Raw genomic sequence first — 12,143 nt, 5'->3', positions numbered from 1 at the left:
ATTTCTTTCCCCTCCCTGCCTCCCACCCCAAGTCAGTCCAATCAGAGAAACATGACTACCCAGATAAAGGTTGTTCCCGGGGAACTGTGCTGGCTTCTCTCTGGCCTTGGTGGGAAAGCAAAAACTCTACCCAGATTATCACTAAACAATTCCCACTGCCTGCCCCAATGGGCTCCTGTGCCAGCTGATGAGGCGAACAATGAGCATTTGTTAGCCCGGTGCCATCTGTCTTGCTTCAGAAACATTTTTTCATGACAGAATTTCTTTTTTAATTTTGAGTTGAGTTAAGAAGAGGGAGCGGTATGCTCTAAAATTCAAAGGTTATTCACCTTTTCTTATTTTCTGCACCCCTTTGGCAGTCTGGCAAAGCCTATGGACCCCTTCTTAGAATAATGTTTTAAAATGAATTAAAATATCATGAGATTACAAATGAAATCAATTATAGTGACATAAAGATGTAATTTTCCTTTCCAAATTCATGAAGCTCCTAAAATATATCCTCAAATCCCTTGCAGACCTCCCAGTTAAGAATCTCTCTCTTCTAGATCATCCCAGATCTGTGTCTCTCTGCCTCAGTCTCTGCCTTTCTCTGCCTCTGTCTGTCTGTCTCTCTCTGGCTTTTGCTCTGTCTCTGTCTCTTTTTGTGTCTGTCTTTTTATTTCTGTCTCTGTCACTATCTCTGTCTTTCTATCTCTTTCTCTCTCTATCTCTCTGTCTTTGTGTCTCTCTTTCTCTGTCTCTCCATCTCTCTCTTTCTGTGTGTGTGTGTGTGTGTGTGTGTGTGTGTGTGTGTGTGTGTGTGTGGTCTATCTCTCTTGTTTTTTATTTGTTTAGGTTTTCTTTTTATTCTACTTGACCCATTAAGAAATGCTTGTGAATGCATCTGGGTCACCCTGGAGTTACGTGGTTGGGGATTTCTCTAGTCCTTATCACAAGAGTACTGAGGCGCTTTGACAAGCAGGCATTTCAGGGCCAAATACAGGAATCCCGCCACAGTTCAGCTGAATGGAGTGCCTGCAATCTGCATTTGCCAGAGACTGGGGGACTGTTCTTTTTCACGGTCAGCATATCTTCCCATCTACTGCAACAGGATCTCTGGCAGTTCTGCCTGCCTGGAGACAGCTCTCCCTCTTTGCAGCTCAGAAGGCTGGGGGCACAGCCTCATCAGATGGTTCTTGCCTCAAAACAGCCTAAAATCCTCTTCAACAGATCAGAGGGCTGGTTCTATTTGAATAGCAGCAGGATATTGGGTGCTGACACAGGGCCAAGTTGGCTGCATCTCTGGCCTCCATGCATTCGTGGCTTGGGAGTTCATGGTTCACTGCACATCTTCATCACAGGGACCTTGTGCCATATGCCACGTTCCAAACACTGTGCACGTGTGTTTTTGGCTGTGGCCTCTCCCAGATACCTGTCTGACTCCACCCAGGCTAGTTTGTCTCCACGAACTAGAAAGAGGAAGTACCTGGATTCAACCAGTATGGATTTAAGTCTGAGCTCTACCATTTACTAGCTGTGCAACATGGCAGCAACTTATTAGATCACGGATTTATGGCTGGAAGTTATCTCTCATTTTACAGATGAGGAAACTGAGGCCCAAAGAGGTTAATGACTTGCCCAGGATCACACAGTGAGTAAATGGCAGTGTCAAAATTTGAACCCTGTTTCATTGATTCCAAATCCATCAGTCTTTCTACCATGCCATGACAGAAATGGATCAGTGATCCAGAGTTGGATGGAATCCTAGGAGCCACCTAGGATATCCCCCTCTTTTTATAGATGAGGAAACTGAGGCCTAGAGAGATTAATGATTTTCCCTCAGTTTCATAACCATTGCCAGCACTGTAATCATCATAATTATATTTATTGCATTTGAGAAACTGAGCAATGATTCTAATGATCCCCCCCCCAAAAAAATCTAACACTTGTTTTTTTCCATTGTTATCATAGGGTTTTGAATCATGAATCATAGACTCAAAATTACTCTCTAAAGAGCACTGGAAAAATATGATGAGTGTAACGAAGATGTAAGGTGCCTTTATACTAGACTTGCAATGTTCTTCATCCTCCCATATACCTCTTAGGGATCCTGGTTTTCTTCAATACAACTCAAGTATTACCTTCTTCCCCCCAAATACTAGTGCTTCTCCCCAACTTATTCCACCAAGCTTACCTTGTATCTGCTTTGAACATGTTTTATATCTACCTAGATACATGTGCATTATCTCCTTTATTAGAATGTAAGCTGCTTGAAGGGAGAGACAATTTCTTCCTTTTTTTCCTGACCTCACTTTTTCCATCTGTAAGATTAGGGCTCAAGACTTCCTGATCGATAATGTCCCTCTTCTGGGGCAGCTAGTTGAAGTGGCCGATACAGTGCCAGGCCAGGAGAAAGGAAGACTTATCTTCCTGAGTTCAAACCTGGCCTCAAACTCTTACTAGTTGTGTGGCTCTGGGAAAGCCATTTAACCCTGTTTGCCTTAGTTTCTCATCTGTAAAATGACCTGGAGAAGAAAATAGCAAACTACTACTGTATCTTTGCCAAGAAAACACCAAATGGGATCATGAAGAGTCAGACATAACTGAAAAATGACTGGACAACAACAACATATTGCTTCTGGCAGTGTCTGTAAAAGACTAGGTACTTAATAACTGCTTTTTGATTAATTTGATTGATTGAATCTTCCCTCCCTCCTTTCTCCTTTCCTTTCCTTTTGTAAATGTGGGAGGAGTCAGCTATGCTAAACATCCAGGGTAATGAGGAGTCAAACATTTAAGATAAAAAAATTCCCAAAAGAAGAAAATGGCTTTTTTTTTGTTCCTTTTAGGGGCTGAGTATTGAGGAGGGGAAATCTATTAAAGAGTTATTATGATTTTGTTTGGTTGATGGTGGTGGTGTCGGTGGTGTTTAATAAAAGCTTTGGCTGAAAATAACAAGAAAACAGACTTCCTCAGTTTCTTAGCATCGATGTAGAGAGAGATGAGAAAAGGAAGCAGGGAAAAGCAAGGACCAGAGAGAGAGGTTCAGAAACATTTCACCAGCTTTTTGAACTCTGTGGTCACCAGAAAGACAGACTATCACAACTAGAAGAGACCTAACCCAAGATTACCTAACCCAAGGCCTTTGTTTTACAGGAGAGGAAACCAAGATCTAGAGAGGACCAATGAATGGTCTGAGAGGATGGTGGCAGATGCATGACTAGAACTCTGATCTTCCAGTTTTTTACTATACCACATTCCCTTACCCTAGTAAAGCCCATCTTTTAAACGTGAAGTCTTCTTACCAAAAGCAGCACTTGTAGGTCACTTTCTCGAGGAGAGCAGTAGGATTGTCCACTGGAGTCATCGTGGGGTTGGTGATTTGTTCTAATTGCCATGTTAAATCCATGACAATTTTGCTGACCAGAAGTTTGTAACTTGGGGCCCGAGAACTTATTTGTTTAATATTTTGCCAATTGTATTCCAATGTTACTGGTTTCCATTATAATCCTGTTTATCTTACTTTTTACACTTAACAACTTTATTCAGAAAAGAGGTCCATAGTCTTTATCAGATAGCCAAAGTGGTCCATCATACCAAAAATTTTAAAGACTCAGCAGGCTTATATGATCGAATGATTTTGTATTTGTTTTGTTTTATAAAACAATGGGTGGAAAAAGAAGAAAAAAGTCAATGTTTGATAACTGAAAAAAATTATAAAAAGAATTTAAAAAAACCTCAGCTGTAATGGTACAATTGGAAAACCCAACAAACTGAATAGTCCTAATGCATTTTGGTCAGAGTTAAAGAATGGTACTTGCAATGCTAGCCAGGTCATTAGAATAGCTCATATTTATGCAATGATTTAACATTTAAGATCATAAGATCATACACCTAATCCTGGATGAGACATAGAGGTCACCTAGTCTAACGCCTCATTTTATAGATGAGAAAACAGAGACCTGAAAGGGTTATATTTACCTAAGGTCTTACAGGTAGTGCAAAGTGTTTTCCTCACAAATAAAACAGTGAAGTAAGTAGCACAAGTATTTCCAGCTCCATTTTCCATATGAGGAAAATGAGGCTCAGAGATATAGAGTGCCTTACCTGACCAAAGTCCTTCAATCCTCTCTAGTCTGTGTTCCTGACTTCTTGTTGTTCATCCTTCATTCTCAAAGAGGACCAGTGACATCACAGGATGATGTCATGATTTGAGAGGAAATTGGATTTAAGTGAGGCAGAGCTATACAAAGTCATCAGCCTCACTCTCTCCTCCAGAGTCATCAGGGGCAAGACATAAGTCAAGATAACTGGCAATGCCCAGGATTCCTCATTCTCCTCTTAGACTTTATCAACAATTCCCCAGAAACCTTTCCACGTTGGAAGCTCATACCATCCCTGGACTTTCCACATTGATTGTATCTTCTGCCTCTGTAAGTCTCTCCCTCTGAATTGGCTGGTTCCTCTCAGAACCTCCACTTTAAGGAAGAAGCCCACGCCACTCCCTTCCTCTACAGGCTTCACTCCTGACTTTCCTCCCAGATTTGATCTTCAACACCCCTGTGCTGGGCACTGTCAGCACCCTGCCCCTCTTCTAACTTCTTTTCCAGCTTGTCTTCCCTTATTAAAATATGTGCTCCTTGAGGGCAGGGACTGTCTTTCTGAATGTATTTGTGTACCAAGAACTTGGAACAAGGTCTGACACATAAAATGTGCTTAATAACCAATCACTCAATAAACATTTATTAAGCCCCTACTATTTGCCAGGCACTGTGCTAAGGGCTGGAGACACAAAAAGAGGCAAGACAGTCCCTACACTCAAGGAGCTTACAATCTAATGGAGGAGACAACATGCAAACAAATATGTACAAAGTAAGCTATATACAGGAGAAACAGGAAATAATTAACAGAGGGAAGGCACTAGAATTAAGAAGTGTTAGGAAAGTTTTCTGTAAAAGATAAGATTTTAGTTAGAACTTAATGCTTGGTGAGTGACTGGTGGGTCCTGACAGAGACTAAAGTCTTCTGGCTCCAATTACCAGGGTTCTACCGCCCTTACACTGACATTTGGTTGGTGAATAGAAACAGAGAGCTCTCTATCCACAAGTAAGATTGACTTTTTTTAAATGCTCATGCTCAAAATCTAATGATACGTAATCACCATACTTGAATTGAATTCAGTCACAAAGAATCTGGTTTTTATCCAGTATACTCCAGGTACACATCACTAAACATTTCAAATTCTATCATTTCGACATGGTGGTAATGCTTTTCATATCTAGATGAGATTCAAAAAACAACAAAAATGGAATCATCCATGAAAAAGAGAACCTGGGAATCTATGAAGTCATTGCTTATTCCATAAAGAATAGCTAAGAAGCATTGTACTTGGATGACATTCCTACCAGATGCTTCTCCAATTTGCCAAACTGTAACTCTTCACAGTTTGATAAGACACAGATGACATTAACCAGAGGGAAAAATCCCCTAATGATGAATTCATGAGAAAGTATATTAAGGAACCCATATTTAGAAATTATATCTTTGTCTAAGTTTACATAAGTGCCATGTGTATCTTATATTTTCAGTATGTGCTATCTTCTCCATCACTTACCCTGCTGTCAACAAAGGAAAAGCATAAACCGTGTCACAGAGCAGAGAACCATCCCACTTGAGCCTTTTTATGACACTACTTAACTCTGTGAATTATTTAACTTTCTCAGGAGTAAAGTGACATGTCACATACCAGACAATGCAGATAAAGGCATGATTTTTACCCAGTAAAATATTTTGGGCAACACATTCATTTTAGCTTCCTAAACTGTGCTATCTTTTTCTTTTAGGATATTTCTCCCTATAATCTCTAATCATGGACCAAATTTTATTTCAATCTATTAAAATTACAGGAGATATATTCAATTGAAATCTTTTTATTGATGCTTATTTTCTCCAAGATGGTAGATGAATTGTAAAACCCACAAATCATATTTGGGTTTTTTCCAAATGAGATCTTATGGTAATAAAGAATTTAAATAGCTGTTTTTTTATTGTTTTGGTTTTTTACATCTCCAGTTATTTGTTTGGCATGATTTAAAATTTTTTTAATGAACCTATAGCACCTCTTAGCAGAGGATAAGGCCAAGGACTAAAATTCTTTGTCTCTTCTTTTCCAAAACCCACTGTTACTATCTAAGTTTAAGCTCTCATTGCCTTCCTGATTTTTACTATTTCAATAGCCTCCTCAATGGACCTCTGACTCCCAGTTTCTCCATATTCCAGTCCATATTGGTCTTCCTAATGCACAGATCTGATCATATGACTCACTTACTCAAAAACATTTCATGGCTCCCCATTTTATGATAAATAAGAGCCGAATTCCTTATCTTAGTATTCCAGGAAAGGGAAAGTTATACCCATCCTTCAATGCTCCTCTGAATGTCATCTCCTTCACGGAATCTTCTCTGATTTCCCCAGATGGAAGTAATAACTTCCCCCTCTGAATGCTCATATTACTGTATTGAACTTGCCACATTCAATTTTGAATTATGATTATTTCTGCCCATGCCTTTACTCCATTAATAGATTGAAAGCTCCTTGAGAACAAGGACCTTGTCTTATTGATTTCTGGATATTCATCAGAAGGCAGCTATGTGCCTTGAATACATTGGATGAATGAATTTAAGCATAGGCACAAAGACTCTGACTTTATTATTCCATGTAGCTTCATTCTTTTGGAATTTCTATTAGAATAACACACTGTATTTTCATTATGGCCCTGATTCACACTGAGATTTCAGGGTCTTCTAAAAAGCATCCCCTGAAAAGTCCCTTCCCTTGTGCCCTTTTACCTAATGGGGAAACTGAGAGACACGAAGAGGTTTGAAGCTATTTGCTCTCACAGCCAGACAGTTAATAGCCTGATTTCAGGTGAGATTTGGAGGTTAATTCTTGGATTTGTCTGTCTGAAAGCTTAAGTGAAAATACAAAAATGCTTGGATCATAGTAACACATCGTATCGTTTTTTTTTTCTTTTTAAAGCAACACATAGCTCTCATTCCTTGCCCTAACCTCTCCCTCCTTGTGGGCCCATCCCATCAGCCTTAATCATTCAACTTCTGCAGTTTAATAACTTTGTGTCTTAGGAAGCCTATAATATGGTGGGGCTCCTTCTTCCGTTGCTGGGATTGTGTGCTTCAGAACACATTACCAATCTTTATTCTCCCTGGAGAGTAGGTACCCAGCATACATGGGCATTTCCAAATTAAATTCAGGCATGTTCCAACTTGGGAGCTCAATCTGATTCCAAAGGTGAGAGATCAGCTTTATTAACTAAAGCCACCCACCATCCCAGGAAGGCGGCAGGAATTAAAACCAGACTTTCCTGGTGTTATAAATTTGATTCCTGTCAACAGTGCCAATTATGCTCCTAGAAATTCAACTTCTTGTGTTTTGTTAAGTCCTTAGAGGCACATCTAAGGAGAACAGAGCTCAAGAATCATTTCCCCAGTTCACTCCCTGGTGAAGACATATGAAAGAAAAGGTTGTTTTCTCCCATGTCTATGGGATTTCCATTCACTTTGCTCTTTGGTGGGAAAGGTTCCCCCAGGGATTCTGAGAAGGTCAGGGAGTAGAGACACCCAAACGAGGAACACTTAGCTTCTCAAGCACAGGCATATTGGCAGGAAGCCCTTTTGCACAATTCATCAAGGAAATGATGGGGATTAAATGAAATGACTACACTAAGTACCTCCCTCACTCATACAAAGATGGAATTAACAGGAGTTTTGCAAAATGGTCAATCAATTGCATCCCCTACCCACACATACACATCCATGGCCCCCCTGAAGTGGGGTGGAAGTAGACTAGCTCCAGAGATCATCTGCTCCCTATACCACTATCATTCATTGCAAGTCCCTACGAGTCTTCCATCATGTGGCACCATGCTGTATTGGACTTAGAGTCAAGAGGACCTTGATTCCATTTCTGACTCCATAATTTACTAGCTTTGTGACCCAAGATAAGCCACTTACCCTCACTGAGCTTCAATTTCCTCAACTATAAAATGGGTACAATGCCCTAACTACTTCACAGGATTAACATGAGGAAAGCACTTTGGAAGAACCAGTCCCCAAGTACCATAAATATGAGTGATTACTATTGGATCTCCAACTCAAAGCTCTCTTATGAGTCTTGGGATAGGAATAGAACTTCCTCAAGACATCTATTCCCCTTATGTCTCTTTAATCTATTAAAATGACATAGAATCCACCATCATTGCCCTCCTTCACCATCTATTTCCAATAGAAATGAGAGTACAGGTGGGGCAACTAGGGGGCACAGTGGATAGAGTTCTGGCCTTGCAGTCAGGAGGACCTGAGTTCAGATCTGGCCTCAGACACTTAACACTTACTAGCTGTGTGACCACAGGCAATTCACTTAACCCTAATTGCTTCACCCCCCCAAAAAAAAAAGGGTGTGTGATTTTCAACTAGGGGGCACAATGGATAGAGTACCAGCCCTGGAGTCAGGAGGACCTGAGTTCAAATCCAGTCTGGGTCAGACACTTAACACTTACTAGCTGTGTGACCCTGGGCAAGTCATTTAACCCCAATTGTCTTGCAAAAAAAAAGAAAAAGAAAAAAAAAAAGGAAGTGAGAGTACAGGCCAGAGACCTAGGGTATAGAATTGTGTCAAAGAGTGGATATGTCCACAGGGCAAAAAGGTAAGTGAATATTTCATTTTTTTCCTGAAATTACTTTTTTCTGTCTAAGAAACACTGTTGGCAGTTCAACAGACACAGCAATATCACTCCCAGGCAGTTAACAGATTGATGTTAACTAGGTAAATTCAAAAAACAAAAACCAAATTCCTGGATCTTAGCCGTGGCATGAGAGTAAAGGGTCTCCCACTCTTCCTCTTCTATCGTATCATCATCATCATCCTCATAGCAATAACCACCACCACCATGATAGCAATAACAATGGCAGCACGCTGTGATCTTGTCACCCGACCCACTCAAGTCCATCTCTGGCACTTTTTCACAGCATGAAAGCAGCTGGGCTGCTACAGGTCCTGCCAGTAGAATGAGCTGGAATGACTTTGAGGACAGGCTCAGCAATGCACTGGGTCTCTATTGGCAAAGGACACTTTGCCAGTGAAAGTCAAAGAATGAATGCCACCAGCACACAGTCAAGTTACGGAGGTGCCCAATGATAGCAGGTGATGTCGAGGGAAGGGACAGGGAGGGGCTCACTAGATTATCCAAGGATCTTTTCACCTCTCCTTCACAAAAACATCAGCAAAAAGGGAAAAGTGCGGAGCTAGAAATCGTCAAAGACGATGCATATGTGCTTCTAAGGGCTTAGTCCAATGGTGCTGTCATGGGAATAACCAGAGAAGAAACTTGGTGTAGTAGATGGGTTGCTAGGCTTAGAGTTGGGAGAATGTGAGTTTGAATCTTCCCTCCAGTGAGACCATGGGAAAGTTCTTTCCCTTTGAACCTCAGTTCCCTCGTCTGCAAAATGGATACAATATCTAGCCTGCCTACCTTCCAGGGTATTATTATGAGGCTGAAATGATATTATGAATATAAATGGTTCTTTCCCCCAAATTTTAAAGCACCATATAAATGATTTATTATTAAGCAAGCAAGCATCAGTTTGAGGACTTGGGAACAAGAAATGTACTCCTCTTTAATCTATACATTAAGCCTTAAGGCATTTAAGGACAAGTAGTTAAATCTGAAAGTTTGATTTCTTCCACTGATGCACACAGAACCCGCTCACCTTGGGCACTTGTTATGAGCACCTCGCTTTGCCCCTGTCATCTGTATTTAGCTAGCTGATGTAAAGTGTCCTGCGTGGTGTCTGGTGCCAGCTCTGCTCCTAACCTTTTGTATGACTTTGAACATGACATTTTACCTTTGGCAGGCCTCAATTTCCTCCTTCGTAAGATGGAGGAAATGGATATAGATGTCCTCAGAGATTCCATTTGTATATCTAGATGGAAACAAGTTGTCATGTTCTATGATTATGTGTCCCTGGGAAGCCGCAGTTAAGTGTATAGGTACACGAATTTCTCTGTCACAAAATCCTATCTTTTGAACAACAATCTTCCCCTGCTGGTGCTATCTAGCTATAAATCACGGAACGCCATTGTCACTGAAGAATCAAAATTGTGAGTGACCCAAAGCACAATGGAAAAATGGGTGATTGGTATAAATAGGGGGGTAGTTTATTATCAACAATGTCTTTAGTGCAAGAAGTAGCTTTAAAAAAATTACCCACAAAATGCGTAATCAGAAATGGAGGTAAGATAGTTTATATGTGTGTGTGTGTATGTATGTGTATATACATATATATACATATGTAAACACATATATACATATATACACACACGTGTATATCATATATCATATATAAATAGCCAAGAAAAAAAGATGCGGAGCCAAAGCTCTGCCTTAGTTTATCTTTTTTCTTTTGTTTTCTTTTGTTTTTTTTGGTTTTAGGCAATGGGGTTAAGTGACTTGCCCAGGGTCACACAGCTAGTAAGTGTTATGTGTCTGAGGCTGTTTTTGAACTCAGGTCCTCCTGAATCCAGGGCCGGTGCTCTATCCACTGCTCCACCTAGCTGCCTCAGTTTATCTTTTTTCTGACCTTAAGTGGCTCATCCCACCTTTGGACAACTCTAATCTTTGAGAATGAAAAATTGTGCGTGAGAAACAACTGAAAGGATGCCAGCAGAGAGCTATGCTATTGAAAAAATGGTGAGCTGGTCCCAAAGGATGAGACTGGCAGTACCGCGTTCTTTACCTTTCAGGTTTGCTTGTTTTTTAAATATTCAAAACAATTGCTCAATTGTATTGGCATTTGCTATATGCTATATGCTATATGAGTGGGAGCATGAATCAGTGCATGGGTAACAGAAAGAGGAGTGGTCTAGGAGTTAGAACACTTGGGTTCCAGTTCTGACTCTCCAGTTAACCAGCCGCGTGACTACAAGAGAGTGGTGTATAATAAGTGCTAATTCTGACTAATAATCAAGAAAATCTCAGTGTGAACTTCACACCTAACACTTATTAGCTTCATGACCTTGGTCAAGCATCTCTGAGCCTCAGTGTTTCAGGTGTAAAATATAAATAACGATACCTTTAGTACCTCCTTCATGAGTTGTTGTCCTATTAAATAATGTATATACCACATTGTGGTAGCTAGGTGGCATAGTGGAAAGAGACTGCCCTGGAGTCAGGACCACCTGAGTTCAAATCCAGCCTCAGACACTTACTAGCTATGCGACCCTGGGCAAGTCATTTGACCCTGTTTGCTTCAGTTTTCCTCATCTGTAAAATGAGCTGGAGAAGGAAATGACAGACCACTCCAGTATCTCTGCCAAGAAAACCCCAAATGGAGCCACAGAGAATCGGACATGACTGAAACGACTCAACGAGAGAAACATAAGGTGTTATATAAATGTCAACTATTACGAATTTCTCTAGACTTTGATTTCCTCCTAAGTAAAGTGAGGAAGGGGAACCCAGTGACCTTCGAGGTCTCTGCCTCCTTTAAAGTTTTACGAATCAGTCTACAATTGCTCCTTTTGGACAGAAAGGGTGCCCTGCATGGAAGCCAATGAGAAATTTACTGAACTAGCAGATGAAAGTTAATGTGCTACATTGGAAAGGGCGATAGCTTTAAAGGTCCCAACACAGGTTCAAATCCTACCTCTGACACATAGCATCTGCGTGACCTAAGCCTCTCAGGGCCTCAGTTTTCTCATCATGTTAAATGAAGTTGCTGGACTAAATGACTTCTGAGGTCCCTTCTAGATCAAAAACTATGATCCCAGTAGCTGCCATTTGCTGAAGGCACTAGTGAAACTTAGGAATGGGGACAATTAGAATGAAGTATTATCCTTGCGCCCAGGAGGTTCCTTTTGAGTCAGTAACGCTTCACTGTGATTATTCTGTTTTCAGTTTTTATTGTTAAATTTTGTCTTTCTTTGAGCTCACTGTATTTGATTTTTCACCTTTTTGAACTCAAAAAGTTTTTACTTTTAACTTTAAAAATTTAACATTTGTTTTCTAAAATTGAAAAAAAGAAGAAAAGTGTAACCCCTATAATAAATATGCATAATCAGATCCCTGAATTGGCCATATCCAAAAATAA

The sequence above is a fragment of the Phascolarctos cinereus genome, unplaced genomic scaffold (genome assembly GCF_003287225.1).
Source record: "Phascolarctos cinereus isolate Bilbo 61053 unplaced genomic scaffold, phaCin_HiC Scaffold_1;HRSCAF=81, whole genome shotgun sequence".
Classification (NCBI taxonomy): domain Eukaryota; kingdom Metazoa; phylum Chordata; class Mammalia; order Diprotodontia; family Phascolarctidae; genus Phascolarctos; species Phascolarctos cinereus.
This window is presented reverse-complemented; position numbering follows the sequence as displayed.